Source organism: Pelodiscus sinensis, chromosome 11 (genome assembly GCF_052426305.1).
Source record: "Pelodiscus sinensis isolate ZL-2025 chromosome 11, ASM5242630v1, whole genome shotgun sequence".
NCBI lineage: Eukaryota > Metazoa > Chordata > Testudines > Trionychidae > Pelodiscus > Pelodiscus sinensis.
Window position 1 is genome coordinate 1,445,859 of NC_143062.1, and position 16,911 is coordinate 1,462,769.

Consider the following 16,911-nt stretch of genomic DNA (forward strand, 5'->3'; position numbering starts at 1 on the left):
AATGCATAGCGTTTCTCAGGAAATGCCCAGCACCTTGCAGGAATGGGCCCCTTGCTATCGCTCTCAACCATATGACATTAAAGCTATAGTATCAAGGAGTGGACATAGGGAAATACAAAGTGGCAGAGCGGATCCTAAGGAGTGTCCATCCATCTTTGGCAGCACTTAAAGCATTGGGTAAATATTAAAATTCTCTCTGATTGGAATTATTCATCTCTGTTGTATAATCTGTCTGAATATAGGGATGTTAGATAGCTATTAATTGAATAGTCGTGTAACTGCACGAAATATTATTCCAGTAAGGAGCCCAATAAGGTTGATATACTTTTGCTGTGTGTAATATTCATATGTAACATACATAAATACTGAGAGAGAAAGAGGCAGGCCCAGGTAGCACTTGATTTAGGAAAGCCTGAGTTTCAAATTTCACAGCATATCAGATGACCCTTTTACATTGCTCAGATTAATTCATTTCATTGTGAAATTTTACGCATTTGGCCTAATTCTAAAGGAGATTTTTTTTAAAAGTACTATGCTTTGCAGAATATGGGTGGAATCATACATGCAAGCAGATCACATGAACATTTACTTTCCCAAGATCCAGTCAAACATTTTATACTAAAAGCTATTCCATATAAATGCCTAAAAGGTAGAAATCTTAAGCTGGTAAATCTCATTTCAAGAAAAGTTTGAAGACCATCATTTCGGTATTTTTAAAAATTCTGAATACAGGCAGTCCCCGGGTTACGTACAAGATAGGGACTGTAGGTTTGTTCTTAAGTTGAATCTGTATGTAAGTCGGAACTGGCGTCCAGATTCAGACACTGCTGAAACTGACCGCCAGTTCTGACTTACATACAGAATCAACTTAAGAACCCCAAGCGTCCCCAAGTCAGCTGCTGCTGAAACTGATCAGCAGCTGATTCCAGGAAGCCCGGGGCAGAGCAACTCTGCCTGGGGCTTCCTGTAGTCAGCGCTGGTCAGTTTCAGCAGAAGCTGACTTGGGACGCCTGGGGTAGAGCAGCTGGGGTGCTGCTGGGTTGCTCCAGTAGCGCCGCTCCTCGGTGCTACTGGACCAACCCAGCAGCACCCCAGCTGCTCTGCCCCAGGCGTCCTGATTCAGCCGCTGCTGAAACTGACCAGCAGCGGCTGAATCAGGACCTGGGGCAGAGCAGCTGGGGTGCTGCCGGTTGGTCCAGTAGTGCCCAGAGCGGCGCTGCAGGACCAATTGGCAGCGCCCCAGCTGCTCTGCCCCAGAGTCCAAAACAAAAGCCTGGTCTGCTGGGGGGGAGGGGAGCACACTAGCTGCGCCCCCCCCCCCCCAGCAGACCAGGGACACGGGGAGCAGAGCCGCAGCGGGGTGCCGCGCCTCTGAGGCTTCGCTCTGGCAAAGCCTCAGAGGTGCGGGACCCCCCCGCGGCTGCGGCTTCAGTCCGGGTGCCTGTGGTCTGCTGGGGACCGTCCCCAGCAGACCACAGGCACCCAGACTGAAGCGGCAGCAGCGGCGGTTCCCCGCGCTTCTGAGGCTTTGCTCTGGCAAAGCCTCAGAAGCGCGGGAACCCGCCCGGTGCCCCTGGTCTGCTGGAGACGGTCTCCAGCAGACCAGGGGCACCGGAGCAGCTTACGAACGGGGCTTTCTCACCCCAACCTCCGGGGCGAGAAAGCCCCGGTTGTAAGTGCGGATCCGACGTAAGTCGGATCCGCGTAAGTCGGGGACTGCCTGTATATAAATTAAGTATTTTTTTCATGAATACATTTGAATTTTTCCATTTTAAGTTAAGGATGGCTTTGGTCCTGAGGATATGACACTCCTAATAGCAAAAACCAAAGCTAGGACATATAGAACATATAAAAATGTTGGAGGGGAAAGAATCAGAGGAAAACCAGAAATGAACAAATACAAAAGGTTATTCATCAAGAGGCGCTTAAAAACTCTGCTGGTTTTGGCCTGGAGGTAACTGAATTTCATTAGAAATTTCTGGTTCAAGGCATTTATACAAACACTACCAGCAAATCTTATCAGAGCCTCAAGTTAAAATGTTTGTATTTGTCTTTTTCTTTCCTTCATACAATCAAGTATGGAAATGTAATGCAAAAATCTTATTGAGTTAAGGCTGGCAAATTTAGGGATGAAAAATGAAGCAATCAAAAGTCAGAAAATTCTTGGAGTTAAATTTGTTCCCACAGCACTGGCCTGTTGCAGATATGTATTCATTCTGAATCTTGTTTCACTGAAGGTAAAACTGTATATTGTTCGGTGCAGCCTGGGCTTTTAATTGTTTGACTTTTTAGTCTCAGAGAGAAACACACAAAAGAAATAGAGGCCTAGGTATTTGCACTGAATTCAAAGATTAGTCAAATCCACAAACATACATTTACAGCAAATATAATCAGTTCTTGCTTTCGTGCCCTTCTGGGAGGCCATATTACCTCACACCAGGGACCCTCCTGCTCAGGGCATGACCAAGATGATGACATTGGCACTCTTCCCCCCAACAGAGGCATGAACAGGAGCAAAGAGGTGGCCAGGCTCTGTCACCTGCAATAAACTCATGTTACAGGGCAGGTAAGTGAATCATCTCCAAGAGTTTCCATAACCCCTGGAGGTAGGCGATTATCACCTCCTGTATCATAGAATCCTAGAACTGGAAGGGACATCGAGAGGTCATCAAGTCCAGTCCCCTGCCCTCATGGCAGGACCAAGCACTGTCTAGATCATCCCTGACAGGTGTCTGTCTAACCTGCTCTTAAATATCTCCAGTAATGGAGATTCCACAACCCCCCTAGGCAATTTATTCCAGTGTTTAACCACCTTGACAGTTAGGAAGTTTTTCCTAATGTCCAACCTAAACCTCCCTTGCTACAATTTAAGCCCCTTGCTTCTTATCCTATCCTCAGAGGCCAAGGAGAACAATTTTTCTTCCTCCTCCTTGTAACTCCCTTTTAGAGACTCAAAGAGGTGTGAGAAAGGCAGTGCACAGCCCAGCTATCCTGGCATGATTAGTACATGGTGGGAGGGAGCCTGCTTGCCAAGAGGCACATAAACATTTTAATTTATATATTGGCTCTTCATTTATGTGTTTCACTTTATTACAAATAAGCATCTTAATAATTCACATTTGTGATTTATTTTGAACCCAAAACCTTCTGTGTGGAATTTGTATTATGTTTGTTTTTGTTTGTCCATGAGGCACTCATGGAAAAAGAAAAGCTACTTGAAAGGATATTCAATTTCTCTCTTCATCAGCCAATCTTCATGAAATGGTCTATAATGTGAGAAATACGCATGTTCATTCACATGACAGGCTGGATGCTACTCAAAAACAAAACAAAAATAGGACAAGTAAGAGTGCACTGATGTTGAAAGACAAAGTAAAATATAGTATTAACTTGTAAAGACCATTCTTGTTAAGCGACCATCACTTTTATGGGATCATACTACTCCATTTACCCAGCGATTTTGGTCAGTTCCTTGAAAAGTCACATTTTTACCTCACGAAAAATTCTCATTAGAAAAAGTGGTTTTCTTGACACTGATTTTTTTCTGCATGAAAATCAATTTCAACATTCAAAACATTTTTTTGTTTTGAATCAACCTATTCAAAGTTAATGAATGTTTTCAACTTAAAATGGCATTTTTCCCAGTTTTTGAAAAACAAAAGTTTTGATTTCTGCTTTTGATTTTTAGTGTCCCCCCCCCCACTGTCTTCTTTCTTTATTCTCCCACCTTTTCCCAGTAATCAAAGGGCACAGTAGTAGGAAAGTGTGCAAAAGTAGAAAAAAATGCACACTTATTTGTGGTTCTCCAATTAGAAAACATTGGAAAACACTAGGAGAGTGTGAGAAAGTGTGGGCGAAAAGAACAATGTTGATGCATTTGTCTTGCTTGCCTTACTGTCAAATAATTGACTAGGAACAAGGAAAATCCTGGTTCCCTTTCAACTGTCAGGAAGGCTCATGTAAATTAGGCCTGGATATCAATGCATCTTAGCCAATTCAGCAGCAAAACTGGGTCAGATACAAGACAGTCAGTGAACACTAGGGCTACGTCTAAACTGGCATGGTTTTCCGGAAATGCTTTTAACGGAAAAGTTTTCTGTTAAAAGCATTTTTGGAACAGAGTGTCTAGATTGGCAGGACGCTTTTCTGCAAAAGCACTTTTTCGGAAAAGCGTCCATGCCAATCTGGACGTGCTTTTCTGCAAAAAAGCCCCGATCGCCATTTTCGCGATCGGGGCTTTTTTGCGGAAAACAAATCTGGGCTGTCTACACTGGCCCTTTTGTGCAAAAGGACTTTTGCCCGAACGGAAGCAGCATAATACTTCCGCATGAACACTGACAATCTTACATGAGATCGTCAGTGCTTTTGCAGAAATTCAAGCGGCCAGTGTAGACAGCAGGCAAGTTTTTCCATAAAAGTGGCTGATTTTCCAGAAAAACTGGCCAGTCTAGACACAGCCTAGATGTCTCATGTGAGCTGGGCTTCTCTAAGTAAAACACATCTTTTGTGAAACATTTAGCCAGCTTGCTAATAATGACAGGGCAATCCCATCTTCTGGGAGAGGACTATAGAGGAGGAAATATTTTGGGGGGGAGTGGGTGGGAGGCTTCTGTCTGAGATCTTGCCATATTGCCCCATCAGGGTTCAGTTTACCCTGTCATTGAAAGGTTTCTAGACCTACCGAAATCTCACCCATCTCTAAGGTTCCATACAGATCCCAGAAGAGGCTATAGAAGACCTGGGATATTTGCATGGAGGTTCTGTGCCTCCTCTCTGGCTATGGATCCCAGCAGCCCTTGTCTCAAGCGTTAAAGCATTCTGACACCAGAGGGGGAGCTTAGCGGGAAAGAAAAGCTGATGGGCCTTTGCTTATCCTATTCTCTGTTGAATCTGCATTAGGCAGGAGGCCGTGCAGCCTTTGGCTCCAACAGCCCCACTCACGCCTTCCACCAATGCAGCCTGTCTTCACTCCCTAACCAAGGGTGGAACCCAATCGCACAGTGGAACCACAGGGATTTTGATGGCTGCTGACATGGGGCAAGGAAGACAATCTGGACCAATGGATGGAAGGCCTATTGGACGTCCTGCTCCCTTGGCAAAAAAAGGAGGCTGCCCATCAAATGAATTTTTACACCATAATTCAAACGCTGATGTGCCTTATTGCTTATTGAATGAAGGCTTAGAGTCTCCTGCACTGTGATTAAAACAAATAAACAAAAATCACTGATTGCAGCTCTACAATATGAAATATAGTCAGCAAACAAAATACTTAAAATAAGTATGTGTGCGTCTAAAAGCGCCTCTCCTTCCATCCAATATTTACAAGGCCTATATTCCTGTGGGTCTTGGCTTTCAGATTAATTAAATTGCTTCCCTGGGTTTAATAAAGCTTGTATACCAGTCATTGGAATGTGAGAGCTGAAAGGCCAAATCAGTCTGCAATTTGCCTCCCAAGGTCTTTACCCTGTTTTATTATAACTGACAGCCCTGCGAGCGCACACTGAGATAGCAAACTCACACGTGTTTGGCACACGTTTTCCTAATCAACTGCTGCAGGATTTTCCTGCAAGTGATGACAGATGGCACGGATATCTTCTGGCCCAAGATACAGCATAGCTGCCCTCGTTGTCACCCAATACATAACGGTGAAATTCAAAGCGAGGATAATCATCTACCAATAATGGAAATGACAATAAAAGTATCATCTCAGTAGAACCTGATTTCTTTTGTACCTGATTTCTCCATGTCAGGACGGGTATATATTAGCCAGAGGAAAAGGCTACTAGCTAGTTTTCTACAAAAATCACAATACAAACTTTGAAAACATGAAAATACCTTTAAAAAGCCAACCACACGCAGCCCACCAGGCACAGCCAGACAATAGCAACTTGCGCTAGCACAATGACAAACACAATCGGCATTAGCAAGTCTCTGAGGCACATTGAAATCAATGTGAATGAGGTGCCTAAATATGTTTGAGGCCCTGGGCTCTACCCCCTATTCAAAAGGGGTAAACTCCCATGGGCACAAAGGAAGGCAGGAACACGCATAGCAAGTACAAAAACACAAGGGAAAGGGACTCCAGATAGGTCAAGTGCATTATGAAGATGGCCCCTAGGAGCTTCTCCATTGAGCAGTGCTGTTACCAGTCCAGTTCTCACTGAACACAGGGGAGAAGAACAGAATCTTCCATACACACCACAACCACCACATGGAATAAGAGACAGTCCCACAAGTCTTTAGGGACTAGCTAATAACATGTTGTGTGTATGATATTAAGACCTTGAATAGCATCATTTTGTGACCTAGCAGCCAATGCAGTTCATGGAGGGCAGGAGTAGCACTTATAGGACTGTCACCTGCCAATATATCACTATAAAATCACATCTGCACAGGCATGTACATATTTTATGCGCCATGGGCAAGATGTTTTAGAAGCTTTAGCAGAACAACATGTACATTGAGAGGATTAATTCATGTTATTTTCACCTTCCATCTTACAAAAAACAGGTTGCATAGAAACTGAATAGTCAGGACACCAGTAAATTGTGGAAGGCATTTTACTACACATTGCCTGGAACTGAGTAGCACTGCAATTCTCTATGCTGAATGAAATCTTGTCCGTGCAGTGCTCCTTCCTCCCTCCCTCCCTCCCTCCTTCCCTCCGCAAGAGATTACCCTGAGCAACGACATTTGGAGTCAAACTTTTCTGAACTTCAAGTGAAGCAGTGTTGGCTAGTTCAGTTAGTGCTCTTCCCTCATTTCTTGGCCTGCTCCCACCTGCATTCGTCCTTGACCTCTCAGAGGTCAGATTGTGGAGAGTTTCTGTCATTGGTGAGCAGGTACCTGCACAAGGGGTCCAATTGACTTTGCTGGAATTATGTGAGAAACAGTTAATTGACATAAGTAAGGAGCTCAAAATCTGGCACTAGAGAACAAGTAGAAACATATGCTGCTGAGTGAAAAAAAGGTGACTTCTTTCATTTTGGTATTTTTTAAAGTATCTTGCAGCCCATTACTAATGTCTTAAATTAAACTGCTCAGGACCACACAGTTAACTTCTTACTTTCTCTATTGAATGTTTACTCATCAGCTTGTCTGAACTATATTCAGGATCTCAAACAACTTTAATGGAATATGAGTAACATAGGGCAGAATTTGTCTCTACACACTTAGTCCTAGTTTACATTTAAAATGTCGATTGACATAACTACATTGTTTAGAGGTGTGAAAAATCCACACCCATAAGTGCAATAGCCATACTAACCTAATCACGAGTGTACATGATGCTAGGCTGACAAAAGAATTGTGGTATAGCTGTGGCAGGAGAAACAACAATACAGGGAAGCATATGCTATCCTCTTCTAGGACACAATCTGTGTTTACAAAATTGTTTCATTTAGGTTGTACTAAATCATATTCTTAAAGATATATAAAGTTGGGATCCACAGTCAAACATGGATCTAGCGTGAGCGGAAAGCCAGGTCTTTGAACTTGTAAAACTTTCTCCTAATCAAGTTGATTTTTTAAAAATGTTAAAGAACATCTTTATTAAAACCACCTTGGGAAGTAAGACAGCTTATTGTAATTGCATGTGGTGGCCAGCTGAGGGAGTTCTCAATTTAAAAAAAGGACAGGAAAAAACCCCTAGTAATGAAAATATTAACACAAAAGGGTGATGAATATTTAGATTTCTGGCTTCACACGAAGATCCATCATAGCTTAAACCTTTAATCAGAGTAATATGCTATGTTTTAATGGGATATAAGTTTTGCCGTTGTGGAAAAAATACTAATTTTTTACACAGAGCTGCCCGGCTCCCAAATTAAAAAAAAATAAAAAAAAATAAGAGAGTGAAGAGAGAGAGAGAGAGAGAGAGAGAGAGAACCTTTGCAGAACAGCAGGTTTAATCAGCTATAAAAGGCAGATTAGCATCTTTGGTCCATGGGCACTAGCTTATTAAAACTATGTAAAAAATGCTATAGCACTTACCTAATAAAGATAGGTCAGTGGTTCCCAATCTGTGATCCGTGGACCCGTGGTGGTCTGTGATGGTATTGTAGGGGGTCTGTGGAAAGTTGGGAGCTAAGAGGGTCCGTTCCAGCAGCCAGCAAGGCCCTCAGCCCACGCTGCTCCTCGAGCCTCAGGAAGCAGCACGGGCTGAGGGACATGCATGCACAGCTATATTATTTAGGGGGCCTGTAAAATTTTAATAGATTGAAAATGGGTCCGTATGCTGGGAAAAGTTGGGAGCCATTGACATACATAGGTAAACAAAGGTTCCATGCAAGATCTAAATTACATTGAAGTTAGTGCTGGATGAGGTGCTATGGGAATTCTTCATTAATTTTCATTGAAAAACTGTCAAGATCAGGCTAACTTTCACAAGGTTTGTTTTGGAAAGGAAGAAACCACAGATAATAAAGTAAGGTCAATAAGGAACAATTAAAATTAAAGAAGGCTTTGATCCAGCATAGTTCTAGGAATGCAAATTTTCCTGGAGGCTATTTGCAAATTGTGGAAAATGCAACAATAATAGAACAAACCAATCAAGAGCAACTACCCAGCATCAGATTCTTCCGAGATACCCTACTTGTTCTTTAGTCTCACTATTAGTGGTGTAGAAAGAAATTCATGGAAGCGACAATAAAATGGAACAACTTTAATTATCAGATCGATGCAGTTTCCAGGTGGAAGTAATTGGGTGAATATCAAAGCTGATCAATTTGAAAGTCTCTTTATAATTTCAAAAGCTCTTCTTATCATCCTTTTTCTGTAGCCGCTTGTAAGATTTCAACACTGGCATTAAAAATGTCCATTGCATGGCTTTCATCAGGTAATTATGCAATGACATTTTTGGTGGAAGCAGGCTAGTTGTCCTGCTATGGTGCTAAAGGGTTGACTGATGTTCTTGTAATCTCTTATCTCATGCCTTTACATCTTTGTCTTCCTGTATGTTGTGCTAGAAGAGGCATGATACCATTAGGATTCCAGCTTGTTACAAGTCATCAAGCTTTCTTTTTTTTTCTTTCTGAACAGCCAGTGTTTTTAGCAAGCTGCAAACATCCCATCTGACAATTACTGGGAAACTTCCCCCCAGCATAACAAACACTGAAAACCTTTGCTTTTATGTTTTGTTTTTTAGGTCTTACCATTTGTGTCCCCCTGTGTGGGTAAATGTTACATTTCTTGGTATTGTACATTTAAACACAAGTTGGCAAGAAACTGAGTTCCGGTCTTCACTCCCAATGCATCTGACTAGAGAGAGAAAACCTTCATCTCAGCAGACTTCTTGCAACTGTCCTATTAGAACCGTCTCTTGGTGGTTACTTTTATAGCTGTTTTTCCTGTCTTCAGCAAGTCCTAGACTTTGTTAAACTTAAATAAACAACAAATAATCTGGTAGCCCTTTAAAGACTAACAAAACATGTAGATGGTATCATGAGCTTTCGTGGGCACAGCCCACTTCTTCAGATGACCAGTGCTGGATGTCCAGGACTTTGTTGTCAGACTTGCAATGGGTGTATGTTTTCAAGGTGATCTTCAGAAGGTAAGAGAGCTTTTAAAATAAATGAGATCCTCCTGATGGGGTAGCAAGAGCCCCTGAGTCCCAAGGGCAGTTCTGCGGTGCAGCCAGGCATGTACCTGTCCACTGATCCTTCACACACTGACAATGGAGATAAGGAAGGGAGGGTGCAGGACAGAGTACTCTCTCTCTCTCACTCTGACCGCTTGTGTGGCTGTGAGCTGGGCCGTTGGAGAAGCTGACTCCCCCCAGATGCTAGTGAATGATGAACTTAATTATGTAATAACGATTTTGGTTCCACAATCTCCAGAGTCAAATCCTGCTCACCACAACAAAAGCCACCTAACCCAGCTGTCCTATGTCCTGACAGCTCTGCATAGCCATTGCGCTAACAAGCCCACCTCAGGAGGGTTGCACAATAGACCATGCACTACGGACACATGGTCAGTGACCTCCTCTAAACCAAATGCAATAACAGTAGATGTAATCATAACTCTATCAACTTAAATTGTCCAAACACCTCCACCTGAACAGCCAGTCTCTGCTGACGAGGCCTGCAGTTGTGTTCAGAGCGGCCATCTGGGGGGGAGGAAGGGGGAGAAATAAAAGCTGTCACTTGACATCTGGATAACCGTCAAACTGTTCTGTGAATGGATACGTGGAATAGAAACAATTTAAACAAAAAACCAACCACCATGTCATGCATGGTACTGCAGTGATGTATATTCTGAAAACAAAAAGGCCAGTTAAAGCAAGATTAAAAAAATCATTGATCATCCCCCTTCCACTGCAGGCTAAGCGGAGTATATCTGCTTTTGGCAAACATATCACCAAACCATTATTGGAAGAGCCTGTAGACTTGAGCACTTTCCTGTTTATAACGTTAGCTGTGCACTTAATAGATCTGGGAACAATAATTTTATTCACTTCCATTTTGAAAACGTGGCAGAAAATGGAACATTTCTATAGTGACAAGCTTTTCTAATAAAGAAAACAGTATCATCATGCAAGCCAATCAGTTTGACTTTTCTGGTGGCAATATCATAATAGAAAACTAAGACAGGCGTCAATCAGCTTTTGTGTCCAGTAGACTTACCTCCTGATAAAGTCTTGCTGAAACAAGACAACCAGCTCACGATTACACCACCTGACTGCAGCTGGCCACTTCAAGAAAAGACTCCTCCAGTTCTTCTCGCTTAGTATGAGCTAAAATGGCTTTACTGAGATACTGACAGTAATTTCACTCCGTTCTAGATTTTCTTTGGGTCTTCACGGAGAGCTTGTCCTTTTCTATGCTAGGATTCATACCACCAGGGCTGTCCCTAGGGGGGCATGTGGCCTGAGGCTCCCCCGCCCCCATTGTCCCTCATGTGTGGGGACCAGGAAACCCCACCGCCACAGGCCCTGCCTCTGCCACCCCTTCCCCAAAAATCCTACTCTTGATCCACCTCCACTGCACCCCTTCCTGCCTCTGCTCCACTCTCTTGCTCATAGCCCCCTTCCCAAGCAATGCAAGCCAGGGGTCTGGCACTAGGCAGCAGAACGGGTCGGCCCCTCCCCTCCCACATTCACCATGGCAACAGGAGCCTGCTTGGCTCTGTCCTCCTGTCCTCTCCCAGTCCACTGTGCTCCATTTCAACATGGTGGCAGGCAGCAGAGGGCAGCAGGGTTGGGGCACCCTTCGCCCTGCTACCGTGAGGAAGCCAAGCACAACAAGCCAGTGGGGTGGAGCACAGCAGGCTGCGGTGTTGCTCTGGCTCTTGCCACTGTGGTGAGGGCTGACCCCTACTGCTGCCCCACATCAGGCTCCCCAGTAATCCCCGAGGCCACTCTGGGCCCCACAGATCCATCCACAAGGCAGTTGAGGCGGTTGCCACATGGGCCCCTAAAGCGCAGGGTCAGGGGCCGTCCCAAACCATCCTATGGCTGGTTATCACCTTTGCAAAAGTCATCTGTTAAAAGAGTTCTTGCTGGCTCCCCAGACTAGTCTGTAACACTGATTTTTTAGGTCCAGCACTGCTCTGGTTCAAACCTGTCAGCACAAGCCAAGGAAATCAAATGTCAACACGGTTCTTCATAGCAAGTCCTCAGTAGGGCACTCTTATTCACACTGAGCAGTGCCTTTCATTGGTTTCAGTGTGAGTAACATAACAGAATCTGGCCCAGGGCTGGAGATCTAGTGTAGCTGGCACGTGTGGTTACAGAAGGACTCAAGAGGCACATTCCAGATTCCCTATGGGTTGGGGCGCGATGTCTGATGTAGAGTTCTCGTTTGGTCTCTCATAGGGAGAATGATCACTTGAAAAGTTCAGGTTGGGATCTGTCACATTGCCCATAGTTCAGGGGTATTTGGAGCTGAGATTCTTCGTTGGCCATGTCTCTATGATACCTAGATTAGCATCTATTTGGCAGTGAGCTAAACGAACAATTAATCATACTCATGAGTGCGTGATGGACCAGAAGCAACGCTGAACTGCACTGACCACAAAGCTTACCCAGTTTGAAGCTACAGCAGTAAGAACAAAATTATGTTAACTATCTCTGTTGCAGAACAGTCATTTGCACAACCTAAGGCATCCAGTATACTAGTGTGGTTATGATTCAGATAATGGAAAGTATTAATTTGGCCTTTAAATAGTCAGAGAAATAAATATTCATTAGTTATTTGCGAATATGGAACTTGCTGTCTTTGAAGAAAACGAGTGCACTTTACAATCTACTTGTATGGTTACCATCAACTGGAAACACTTCATAAATCCACTGCTTTCTAAACAAAGGATGCCATTACCCAGGAGGTAATTTCTATAAGGATTATATGTGGTGAAGCTGTCAGTTGCTCCTGATAAATGATCACTAATAAAATTTTTGTTTCTACCGTTTCTCTGTTTAAACCAATGAGAGTCTTTCAAAAAATGACACTTGGCACCGTCCCACACAAATCTTGCAGGCATTACATTCATCTCAAGTCGTTACCCAGTCCAACTGAATTAGAGAAAGCATGTTTGTTATTTAAAACAATGGCATATTGCCATCTTGACATAAACATGATGTTATTTCCATTAACATCTGACATGGATTTGTAGTACCAAAACAGCAGAATTCACAGCATTTGTGTAAACAGTGTGAAGTTGTTCTATGTACATTATGAGATAGTTTGCTTCTCTTCTGCTCTTAAAAGTATAATAATTATAATTAATTAGATTGCCTTCTGTTTTTCATATGCTGCAAAGAGGTGATGTTGGGCCAAATTTTAGTTCAATGTTATTTCAAACATTAAATAATTCTTTCTCCTAGCTAACTATATTTACTAAACATTTAAATCCATTGTGCATTTTCCTGATAAGGGCATGCAGAAATCCTAATAACAAATGAAGCTTGGCTATAATTTCCTTTATACTACTGTATTTTGTGCACATAAACATGTCATATGCAAAGAGTGGCTTAAAAAGAGGCCTCTGAAGACATCTTTTCTTACTAAGCTATCAAATTCATATCCAGCATTATGTGACAAGACTACACATTTTAAAAGGGCGTATGTTTACGCTAGTACTTCATGGACAGTTTGAAATGTCTTATCTGCTGTCCTGAAGAAAACAGGATTCAACCTTTGGGTTGTGAAGTCAAATAAGAAGCATTTTGCTCATGATTACTCTAGTTCAGTGCAAGCAAAAGGTCTAATGAGCTGAGCCTCACAATGCCAAGTGCTTGGTGTTGGCGGGCAGCACTTTTCAGAATCAGGCCTTTCGTGTTGTTAATGCCCCCCCTCTTACAGTCAACAATTTTAAATTAACATAGAGACTCCATATTCATTTCAATTAAGTGTTTGCATATGCGCAGGAGAGTTCAACAGAGACTAGGGCATGTCTTCACTGCAGAGTTTACTCAGGTTCTTCCTCAGGTGTCGTACCCAGCTGTCCACACACAACAACCTCTACCCCAAGTGGGATGGGGCTTTCTGCTGGATCTAACTGGCATCGCTGGGTGCACAGGTTACCTCATGGGTGCCGCTTTTGCTAGTACTGGTAACCGACCCGCCAATTGGATGCAAAGTTGATAATCCTCCACATTTACCTCCATGTGCCCAGAAAGACAAGACAGTTCTCCCACAATTTATTGGGAAAGACTCAGAGAGCAGCTCAACAAAGGACAGTGGGATATGCCCTAGGAGGTCTAGCAACACAAAGAGGTTAGCCTAATACCAGCATAGATGCAGTAACCTGGGTAGGGCTATGCAATTTAACCACTCACATCTAGGCTAGGTTAGCCAGGGTGATCAGACACGGTTGCTCGGCACCCATGATAATACAAGACTGAAGACATATCCCTAGAGAAATGGCTGAATTGTTCCCTTTTGGATGGTTAAATGTCCAAAATAAGAGCTCTCACAGAGTTTGAAGAAATGGAGTCTTCACATCCTCCAGCTTTCCTTTGGCATTATGTTTTTATAATCAGCTCTCGAGCCAGCGTTTTCAAACCTGATTCCTGAAGTTGGGCAAGTGATTTCATATTCAGGCACCAAAATACGAGGCATTTGACATTAAAATAAAACAAACACCCACTGCAGGCAGTCAGTGCTTTCTGGAAATCATAGGTGCCCCGGTCACAGCACATCACACTGCTATTCTTACAGAAACAAAAGGCCAGTTATTATGAATGGCAGGACCATTCAACTAAGACTCTCCAGCCATCCACTGTTCATCTCAGTTTCACTTCCCTCAGATGCTCCGAAACCAGCTTAACCAGGAGATGGAGTTTGTTTCCTAAATTTGGGGTGTGTGATAAACACCTCTTCTTTCACAGCCTCTAATCCCTTTTTGCATTGCATTACAGATCGGGCTGCCAGCTTTAGGAAGTGCGGGGCCCAATTCGAACAGTTTCGACAGGGCCCCGGCAGCCAGGATTTTTTGTTGAGCAAAAAACCCCCCAAAAAACAGAACACACAAAAAAATCACAGACCCTTTAAATCCCCAGCTACAGGGCAGCGTCCCACCTTCCCTGCGCTTGACTTACCCCTCCTGTGGCACAGGGAAGCCGCCACGCTCGTCCTCTGGGGCCGACACCCCCTACCACAGCGCGCCCGACATGCCACCACACTTCCGGCTTTAGGGCGCGGGGCCCTCTTAGGTGTGGGGTCCAATTCGGGGGAATCAGGCGTATCGGCCTAAAACCAGCCCTGAGGCCCCACAGACTTCAATCTCTGTTTCTGTTCACCTTTACCATTTATCTTTTATATATATTTTCTGATGAAGTAACGTGGCTCTGTCACTAGACTGACAAATCCATCCATTGTTTACAGGCAGCATCCTAGCTAATTGTTTTATGAAGCATATAGTCATTGTATAGGCATATAAACATAGGAAATTATTTCTAACCTCTGAGGGTTAAATTCATAAGAATAATAGTTTTTAGATCAACTGCTAACCAGGACGTAAAGGATATTTTCCAGTAGTGCCTAAGGGTACATCTACACTGCACATTTATTTCGAAATAAGCTATTCTGGAATAGTTATTCCGAAATAGCTTATTTTGCAATAGCACATCTACACTTCAAGGAAGCCTAAAAAACTAGTCCAAGGCCGGTTTCCTTAAAGTAGATGTGCTATCTCAATTTAGAGCCCTAGGAGGAGGAGGAATAATTTAGAATGGCCCCGGTGAGGAACTATTTCAAAATAGCAGCAGTGGAGCATGTACATATGCCTTATTTCGAAATAGCTATTTCGGAATAGGCATTATTCCTTGTAGAATGCGGTTTTCAGATTTTGGAATAAGTCGCTCACTACTTCAAATTTATTTCAAAATAACGGAGTGGCTGTGTCGACACTCGCATTGTTATTTTGAAATAAAACTAGTTATCTCAAAATAACAGTGCAGTGTAAATGCACCCTAAGAAACATCTAGCCTGGCCTCATACTCTTCATTTCTTACATCTTCAGAGTTCTATTTCAAATTCTCCAGAAATCAATTTAGCTCTTTTGAAGCAAATAAAAAGAGATGAAAATAGAAGTTTATTTTCATCTGATGCTTTTTACTTCCTTGATGATTCAAAATGGCTTCAGTTTTCAAAATTAATAATATACCCAAGGTATCAGTACTGTCCATTATGCTTTTTAATACACACATCTGCAGGATTATAGTATAATGATCCACACTTTTGTATGGCCTCATCAGATACTCTATTAATTCATACAATAGACAATCAGATCTCCTTTGAGGCTTCATCTAAAGATTATTACATTCAATGGAAGTGTTCTACTGACTTCAGTAATCTTTGGATCAGGCCGTAGAACACTGATTCTACAAGTGACGCTGCAAGTATTTTATACTCTGGTTATTTACAGCTTTTCAAAGCAAATGCCCATTTTTATAGTTGACGATCTGCACACTTGTGACTGGTACCATTTTGGCTGACAAATTGAGCAGCAAAATTGGAGATCTCCAGAGCTAAAAGCACAGGTTGCTACAGACTATGTAAAGCGCTCAGGTGGTGGACTATCAGCTCCTATGGAAGGGCATGGGGGGATCTATAACACACACACACACAGACAAGGGGATGCACTGACACATTTTAAATGCCAGATTCTTCCCAGGATGCCTTGCACAAATACTCATATTCCTGGAGGAAATTCAATTACAAACTAGAATGTCCAAACAATGGTAAGATCTGATTTTTCAAAAATAGAGTCTACATTTATTCCTGCAGGTTGGTGGATGGCAAACAGCAGAATTTCCTTCCAAGCGCATGCCGGGGCACCCACACAAGACTTGCGCCTCACTTGTGCCTCAGACGTAAAGCCCACATCAGTATTCAAAAGAGGGTTTCCTCTCAAACTTACAGCCAGGTAGGTAAGTAGATGGCCAAGTTCCACTACTGACTTTTGTGAGCAACTGTGTGTGCAAAATAACTGCACACACAAAAAATGCCGTGTGCAAATGTTGACTGCCATCTCTTTAAAAGTCTCTCAGTTTATCAAAATGACGAGTGAAAAGAGATTCCTTAACACTGATGACAGGAGGATATTAGTCACTCATGGTACCTGTATCTCTGTATGTAATGCATTAGGAAAGAGAAGAAGTTCAAATCATCCTTGAGGTAGCTCTACTGACTAATGCCATTACACCAGGGATGAACTGCCCCCCTAAACTTACACAAAACAAAACCAGATACCACATCCTGCAGCATTAAGTAGTTAGGGATTAAAAGAAACGAAATAAAAAACTAGACCAGCCAGATGCTTTGATATGTTGATCAAAACTATGCAAACACCAGATTAATGAGCGTCATTAGGCAATGCTAACGTTAACATGAATGATGGCTTTAGAATAAATAATGCTTCAGATGACATCACGGAGGGCCCGGTCCTTTAATCACACACCCACAAATAACA